This window comes from Ailuropoda melanoleuca, chromosome 4, assembly GCF_002007445.2.
Source record: "Ailuropoda melanoleuca isolate Jingjing chromosome 4, ASM200744v2, whole genome shotgun sequence".
Taxonomy (NCBI): domain Eukaryota; kingdom Metazoa; phylum Chordata; class Mammalia; order Carnivora; family Ursidae; genus Ailuropoda; species Ailuropoda melanoleuca.
Window position 1 is genome coordinate 115,332,345 of NC_048221.1, and position 8,265 is coordinate 115,340,609.

At 41.1% G+C, this 8,265-nt stretch overlaps 1 protein-coding gene across 1 annotated transcript in view; it reads right to left on the minus strand.

The window, feature by feature from the left end:
* The window catches only part of CRIM1 (cysteine rich transmembrane BMP regulator 1), a 108,876-nt gene that overhangs the window by 65,063 nt on the left and 35,548 nt on the right, over positions 1-8,265 (minus strand). The gene's annotated exons all lie outside the window — the stretch shown is intronic.

Consider the following 8,265-nt stretch of genomic DNA (forward strand, 5'->3'; position numbering starts at 1 on the left):
TTTTCCAAAAAAAAAAAAAAAAAAAAAAAAAAAAAAAGGCAAAGTCAGGAAAGGGCAATTTAAGATGCACTTGTCTGTGTGATACATTCACAGATTAAGTGTTCGAGAGAAACAAGATGTCTTTGCCTTCCCCTTCCTGCAGTTAAGCAGTTAAATGTCTACTGGGCAAATATAACCCTGAAGTCTCTGCAAACTGTGTCCACACAACGAGAAGCCTTGTCACTTACATCCAATGCACAGGTGCAAATGAACAGTAAAATACAATCCATGAAATCGTGGTTGCTTTGGGCATTTCCAGAGGAAGGAGGATTTCTAACATTTTAGACTTGCTTATTAGTTACGTGTTTAACTTCACAAAACATTTTTGCAGAACTGTCTGGAGCTGTTCTATTTGCCTGCATCATGATGATGATAATATCAAATGAGGTGGGTGGGGAAAGTCCTCTGAGGTTCAATATTACCCATGCAGTGGAGTCTGCTTTCTGAGTCTTACGGACTTCAGTTGAGTTTCTTTCTTTCAGTGAGAGTCAGAGGGCCAGGTATTCAGTGTCTGGTGACGGCCAGGCCAAATTGTAAGCCACTCAAAAAAAGCCTTCATCTTTGTTTTTCAGGACTTAAACAAATACAAAAGACTGGATTCCGGTCATTTTCATGGCAAAACACAACAGGCGTAAAGCACTAGTATGGAAAGAACAGGGCTTACACATCTGAAGTGAATTATTGACAAATTAAACTCTGTACCAGGGAGATAGTTCATCTCCATGGACAAGGCTTTACTTCTAGGAAAGCATATTTTCTTCAATCTGGGGATAAGTCCAATAACAACATGGAATTCCTAAAATTATTTTGTTTTAAAAACATCAGAGTTTAATATAGACTCTGGCTTTTTTAGTTATGAGTTGACTTGCTCTTTTGGGCCAAGAATTACTGTGGCAGAGGGCAACGGAATAGATGTTCTTTTCTTAGTTGAGAAAGAAGGACTTCAAATATACTTCCAAATTTTTTTCTGGATGTGTTTAAAAACAGAGAGAATGCTACCATGATAGCATGTCAAGAGTCAGGAATGTTTCAGATCTGTGCTATGCTAATGCATATTTTACATATTGTATAATTTTATATATTCCCAAAAAGCAGCTGGATAAATTATCCAAATTCATGAGAACATCCAAAAAAGTGAACTGAATTAGAGAAATCTGTCCTAACAGACTAATCTTACCAAAAAAAAAAATGTTATTAAGTGCCGTCTTCTTTGAGACAATGTCTTGGGAACAGATGGATATGATAATTAATTACAAGGCTCTTAATTTGATGAAGTCCTTTTGAAAATGCCTATTCGGGCACAATCTCCACTGGCTAGCTTGAACAGGCATGATACAAGCAACTTAGTTACCTAGCACAAAGTTAAAAGCATATGCATCTATAATAAATACCATCTGATGATCTAAAGAACTTAACACTGTCTCAGAGAAGAGCTAGAGTGCTCTCTGAGCTCTGAGAAGGGACCTATCGGTTCCAAGCCACCCTCAGGAAGTTTCCGGCTTTGACACATGTGTCTGGTGGGGCTGATGTGTACTGTGTTGAGAGTCTTGCCCTCTATGTTCCTGGCTCTTGTAAAATCTTCCCATCCACCACTCCCACCTCCCAACACCATCCTGGATGCTTTGACTAGCATAATGATGGACTTAGTCTCTGGAGATAGTTGGCTGAGGAGCTTTGGAAAGATCAGTCACTAGCAAACAGGAAGCTAAAGGACTCCTAACATTGTCACTACAGAACTATTACTCAGAAGTGGACAGACGTGTAAGAAAATCCACTGTGTGCCCAGTGACGCGGGAATTATATGATCCCAAGATTTAAAACTACAGGCAAAGAGGGAGGGATATGAAAAATTATAATCAGCTTTTCTGTATGTGTGCTTTTTGATGCCCTTGATTTCTGAGTTTGGAGCTACAGCTGGCAAATTACTTTACAGCTTTTTCTTAAATTCAGTTCCATTATTTGGTAGAAAGCCAGTCTGTTAATCCATTCTTTTCTTGAAGGCAGATCACTCTCTGTGTATTCCCTTCTTATTACCTTCCAAAAGTCTGGACCTTTTTTGAAACCGGCAGAGCTTATGTCTGTAAGGTGTTGAGTTCCTTCAAGCCTGGGCTGTATCTTGTTCATCACCATGTCCCACACCAAACCAGGCCCCGTGTTCTCCGTCTTCCACGAGGCCTTCAATGAATCTTTGACAGCTGACATTTTCAAAGCTGCACCTTGTTTTTACTCACTGTAGCTTTGTGGTTAAATTAATTTTTATTGAACTCAAGTGCTTCTGAAGGAAAGGGGCAACCCGCCGAAGACTCCATTCTGATAGTCTCGTCTGGTATAGTCAATACCAGACTATGAATTCTGGAACCCCAGAAAGCAAGCCCCTTCTCTAACGATCTGCATCTCTTCAGAAGAAACAGGGTGATAGCAATCCACTAAAAGTCTATTATCATAATACAATGTAGCACCAACGAGACGGATTTTTCTCGAGAGCACAGAGGAACAAAGATTGAGGAATGGGAACTAAGCGTCCTAGATTCTCAACCTGAAGCAGAGGGATACAAACATCTAGATGTTACAGTGAAAGTAAGGGAAATTTATGCCTTTTGTTCTGGTCATAGGCTGTATATCTGCTGTATCCTTCAGATACGATGGGGTTGGCATCCTTCCTTTTATCTTATTTCCCTTCCTGGAATTGCAGTGTTTCAAGCTGTTATGACAAAGTATGAGTGGGAAATTGTCTTCTAAGGTCAATGTCTTAGAGAAATAAAACTGAGGATCAAACAAAGAACAGGGGAATTTAATTCCGTAGATCGTTTTTTTTTTTTTTTTATTTTAAGAGTCACAGAAAGAAATGGTCCACTCATAAAGTCAGGAACAGAGAATCTAATGCTCTTCCACCCATATAACGCTATGTGTGGGTGTCTGTGTGTGTACACAAGTTACAGTAAAATACAGAAAAATGCAGTAAGAATATGGAGGAGCTGAATAAAGAGTGACAGGGAGAACAAAAATAAAACCTCAGGGAAAGCCAAATAGCAACAGCTGGGGAGAAACAAGTACAAATGTGGTCCGGGAGCCAGTGAGCAGCCACGCACAGGCTGTGGTTCATGCCGTGAGCGTGTGTGGCTAGGAGGATGCGAGACACATCACATCCTCCCCCATGATACCCAGCAAGGCAGGCTGACAGGCAGAGATGTCCACATTCTACTAGAAAGCAATTTAATGGAGTAAACCCCTTTCTTACGGATTCAGCCTTTGACCAGATATTCTCCAATCTTGCTGTATAAGGGACTATCTATTTACAGATGCGGGGGGGGAAAAAAAAAAAAAGGGAGCTAGCAATATTCCATTAGCCACTGACCAGCAAGTCATCTACTTTACTGGATTATCACCCGGCTTTCACAATTCAACCAGTCTGATCATCCTGATTTAAATCACTAGTCTTGTAAGTTTATTTCATTTTGCCTTTCCTAAGGTTTTTTTTTTTTTTAAAAGAAAATGAAAAAAAAAAAGCAAACATAATTTTTTTATGACTTTGTTTAGACTTTCTTCCTTTCCTATTGCTATGCCAACCATATATCTCTCCCATTATCTTGTGAATCCTGAAATTTTCTAAAATGTTCCTTCTTTCTCACCCAGGAGTTTCCTAGCACCCGGGGCTTGGGTTCTTTCCCCTCTCAAGGGCTTGGGAAAGTCAAAGAATTTAAAGGTAGAAGTTACTTCTGAGATCATCAAATCCCTCTTCCCCATTCTCTCTCTGAGAGAAGAAAACAGACCCAGATGATAGAAGAGCCTTGTCCAAATTCATGCAGAAGTGGGCCTGCATTCCAGCACCCGACCTGCAGGTGTGTGCTCTCTCTGCATGGCACCAGTGACATGTGGAGGAGTATTCCTTTGCTGCTGGACCGTTTCCTCACATGCACATGTTTGCTCACAGACGACAGTAACAAAGGGAAGGATAGCACGTGGCGTGTGAGATTTCCTAAGTGGTGGGGACAGGCGGGTGGGGACCACAGGGGACAGTGGGCCTAGTGGTCTGTGCTCACACACCCTGGCTCTGCCACTCACCAAGCAGGACCCCCTTCCCAGCTCACCAAGCTCCATTTCTGAAACAGGAGAGCCATAGAACCTGCCACCTGAGGCAGGAACACTATGATTTGGGCTTGTCTACATTTCCAGTGGAACCATACCTAGAATGTAATATGCTCAAGACAGTCTTAAACTTTTTGGTAAAGATCAAAGTCACATATTAATCAACATTTTAGCTAACAGATCATCTAAAACTTTTAAATGACTTCAGATAAGAAAAAAAAAGTCAAAAATGCTTCTAAATCTTGATTTAAAAATAAAACAGGTTTTTCAGTGTAGTGTCTCAGAAAGCAAGAGATATAAATGTTCTGGATATAGGTTCTGGAAGAGAATCAGACCTGTTAGTCAGAAAGAGGCTGGAGCCAGGAGGGAGCTTGGGAACCTGGCTGGCTGCACTGTGTACAACCCAGGAAAAACCCTATTTTAAGTCTGAACATCATAAACAATGACTTCATTGATTTCCACCTCAAAATAACCAGATTGGATTTTTCTCAATAACTTTTAAGGAATGCATATTTACACACACAAACTGATCACAGAATGGTTTCAGAACAAAAAGTTTGGGACAAATCTCATTAAAATAAATTTCAAAGAGGTGACTGTCAGTAACATATTACATTCATTTATGTTCTTAATAAAAATATGGAAGCCGTTAAGTAACAAATCAAAAGGCAGAAGGGTACTGAAAAACTCATTTGACTTCCAGTGAGAGGAAATAAGGTAGAGGTATTATGGTCTAGGTTTTTAACTAGTTGATGTCTGCCCTATCAGCCTGTATCTAAAAAGACATGAAAAATAAAAGCAATGGGAAGCCTCTAAAATTAGGCACATAACCCTGGATATAGCAAGGAGAGAGGAATGTAGAGGAAAAAAAAAGTGATTAGGAGCCATCCTCTTGAGAAACAGCCCAACTGCGTGGAGGTCTGAACTGGCTGACAAGGGGAACATGGGATACACAGACCTCTGTCCCACGCTGAATCTATCCTCCGGCTACAGGTGGTGGGTCCATTTCTCTCAGGCAACTATTACATAACCAACCCTTATAGAGGAGAATTTCTACCCAACATCTCTGAACGTTTGGTGTTTGTTTTTAAAACTGACCTGGTTTCACCAGGCACGTCTTGTGGCGTCCAAAAGTGACGTTCGCTGTGAAACCAAGTTTAACTAGGTAGTCACAACTTTAAGGGGAGGAGTTAAAAAGAATGGTCAGCTACATGACGCCCCAGCTGAAGTGGTGCTCAGAGGCTCCTACATCACGTGTCCACCCCCAGGTGAACTGCCCACTCCCACTGGCAGGCCAAGGGAGCAGCAGAAAGGTCGCTGCTGATGGGAAAGCAGCCCGGCTACAGGTTACCTGAATTACAACTGAGGATGCAGAGCCCCAGGCTCAGAAGAACATTAGTCTTTGGAAAAGAATCCCATAGTTGCAGCAAGCACTACAGCAAATTTCTAGAATCAGAGAATGAAACCTAAAGGGCACCTATTTGGTCAAATGTATGTTAAAGTGGGTTAAAAATGGCCACAAATTCTTTGCAGTTTCTCCCATCAAGAGGTGGAATCTACTGCCAAATCTTTGAATCAGGGGTCACCCTACAACTTGCTCGGAACAACAGAATGTGGCGGAAGGGAGGCTGTGTGACTTCCAAGTCCCGTCTGTTAAGGCTTTGCTACTTCCCCTCTCACTTCTGCCATCACGGGAGAAGCCCAGGACGAAAGACCCCACGGAGGGTGACAGGCCCTTCCAGCCATTCCGGTTGAGTTCCCAGACATGGGAGTGACACCACCTTCAACCATTCAGCCCCAGACAACCTGCCAGTAGACGAAGGAAGAACCGCCCAGTTCTCACACAGAACCACGAGAAATAACAAACATCTGTTGTTTTGAGCTACTACTTTTGGGGATGGTTTGTTACAGAACAATGAATAACTGACCAGCTATGCATATTGTGTTCATATGTATGATGCTGAAATAAATACATACGTTGGTGAAATATAAATTCATCATCAATGATATATCCTGAGCTTAAAACAACAGAACACTGATTATCAAAAAAAAACAAAAACAAAAACAACCCCCAAAAAATCCAAACAAACACCTGCAGTGGAGAGGACAAGGCTTTGGATCAAAGAAGCTGGGCTGAAGACTTGGACCCCTGCTCTGATCCCTGTACCAAAGAACACTTATGATTTTGCAACAGTCACTTGTTCCCTCAGCCTCTGTTTTCATATCTATAAATTCCTCATGGAATCAGAATGATGATAAAATGAGAACAAGAGTGGAAAAGCTTTGCAAACAGCAGGGCACATTACACAGTTAAGATGTCTTCGTTATTGCTACCTTCATGTTACTTAAATACTTTGTCCTTCCCTACAAAGATACCATTTGAATCAATGTACCTGACACAACTTCCTCTGTTCTAAGTTTCCTTTTGCACGGAGGCATTTGTATGCACACATGCACACAGAGCCTTCCAAAGACCACAGTGTCGTGAGCCCCATGGACAGTCCTGGATTTCCTTTCTGCTGTCATACGGCGTTCAGGCCCCCAGCCACTAACTCTCACTCCTTTTCACTGTCTCCTGAAAGGTGTGATGAATTCACATCCTATTCTAGGGCCAAGAGAAGAGAGAAGGATGAAAAGAATTGGCAGAGTGCTTGGAAACCCAAAACCTAGCTGAGGAAAGAAGAATTAAAAATGGTTAAGAGGTAATTATATCACATGAAAGAATGATGTCAAAATGGGATGAAGTTCAGGAAAAGACAGCAAAAGAGGGGAAAATGAAGGCTGGGCCGTTAAGGAAAAGCAGAGATGCAGCAAAGAAGGGATAAGCTGTATGTAGAAGGGGCGGAGATAAGGTGGGAAAACCAGGGTTTGTCAGGAATAGAAGAGGAAAGAGAGATCCATGCACGGTAAGGACATTTAGAGGGCGGTGTCTGTCGCCAGTAAGAGCTCAGTTTATGCTTGACAAATGAACGATTAACTGAAAACAGACAACTCAAAAGAAAATTCACAGGCTATGCAAGGAATCACACAGAAATAGGGCAGTTAGGGGCTTGAATGGGTAAAACAGTCTCACTGGGAATGAAAGAGAGGAATTTGTTCTCTAAGGTGAGGAAGAGAAAGTCCACAACTTTCCTTGTCTCTGGAAGTCCAACAAATCCTTACAAAAAAAGGGGTTAAAGTAAAGCTCTACTGATATTTTACCTTCACCCTAACTGCAGAGGGCTGTCACCCTGAATTCTCCACATTACTGGTTTTTGATCTGAAATAGCTCTACGTTCTTAATAATGCGCTTTATAAAAATGCGCAAATATCAAACAATTGTAACAGAATTTTAAGTATTCTAAAATGCTCTTCTTTCTACCTAAACTTCATGCTCTTAAAAACACAAATCATACAAAAGAATAAAGTTATGCAGGTTTTTTTTCTCTTAAAATACTGTGATTCCTCCATATTAGGCTCTCCTGCTTTTATTTCCATTTTCACGTGGATTGTTTGGGTTTTTAGCCTCTTGCCAAAGTAGGACCTATCATCCTCCTTAGTAAGTGGGAACCCACTTAATATGCGAAACTAGGTTTAGCCATAGTCTGAGAGTATTCTTCATTTACCGATTCATTCAGTATTCACGCATATACAGAGGAAAAGAAAGAAGATACAATTCCTGACCTCTAGAAATGTCCTTCAGTTGGTGAGACAAGACTATGCATGTAACAGTTAAATAACAATGCTAGGAAATATGTGATTAATTGGGAAGACAGAAAAGAATATGTTAGGAGTTCCTAGGGAGTAGGATGAGTGTTGGTTGAAGCATGAAGACCTTTTGGATGAAGTGGAATTTAATTGGAGTCCTGCAGGGTGAACAATATTAGAGAAGGTGGAAGGGAGAGATAAAGGCTTTGAGAGGTGACCTTGGTGCTTGGAACGGAGAGTTTCTTTAGTACTGAGAAGTGGGCCATAAAGAAGGAGGTTGGGGAAAAAGCACAAGGCTTTTAAAGTGAGACAAGAAACAGTATTACCATCCGACAGTAGGACGATAACAGGAGATTAAAAATATTCACTTTTTCCCTTCTTCAACAAATAAATCAACGTGGCTTAGAGTAGGCCTGCTCATTCATTCATTCATTCATTCATTCATTCATTCAT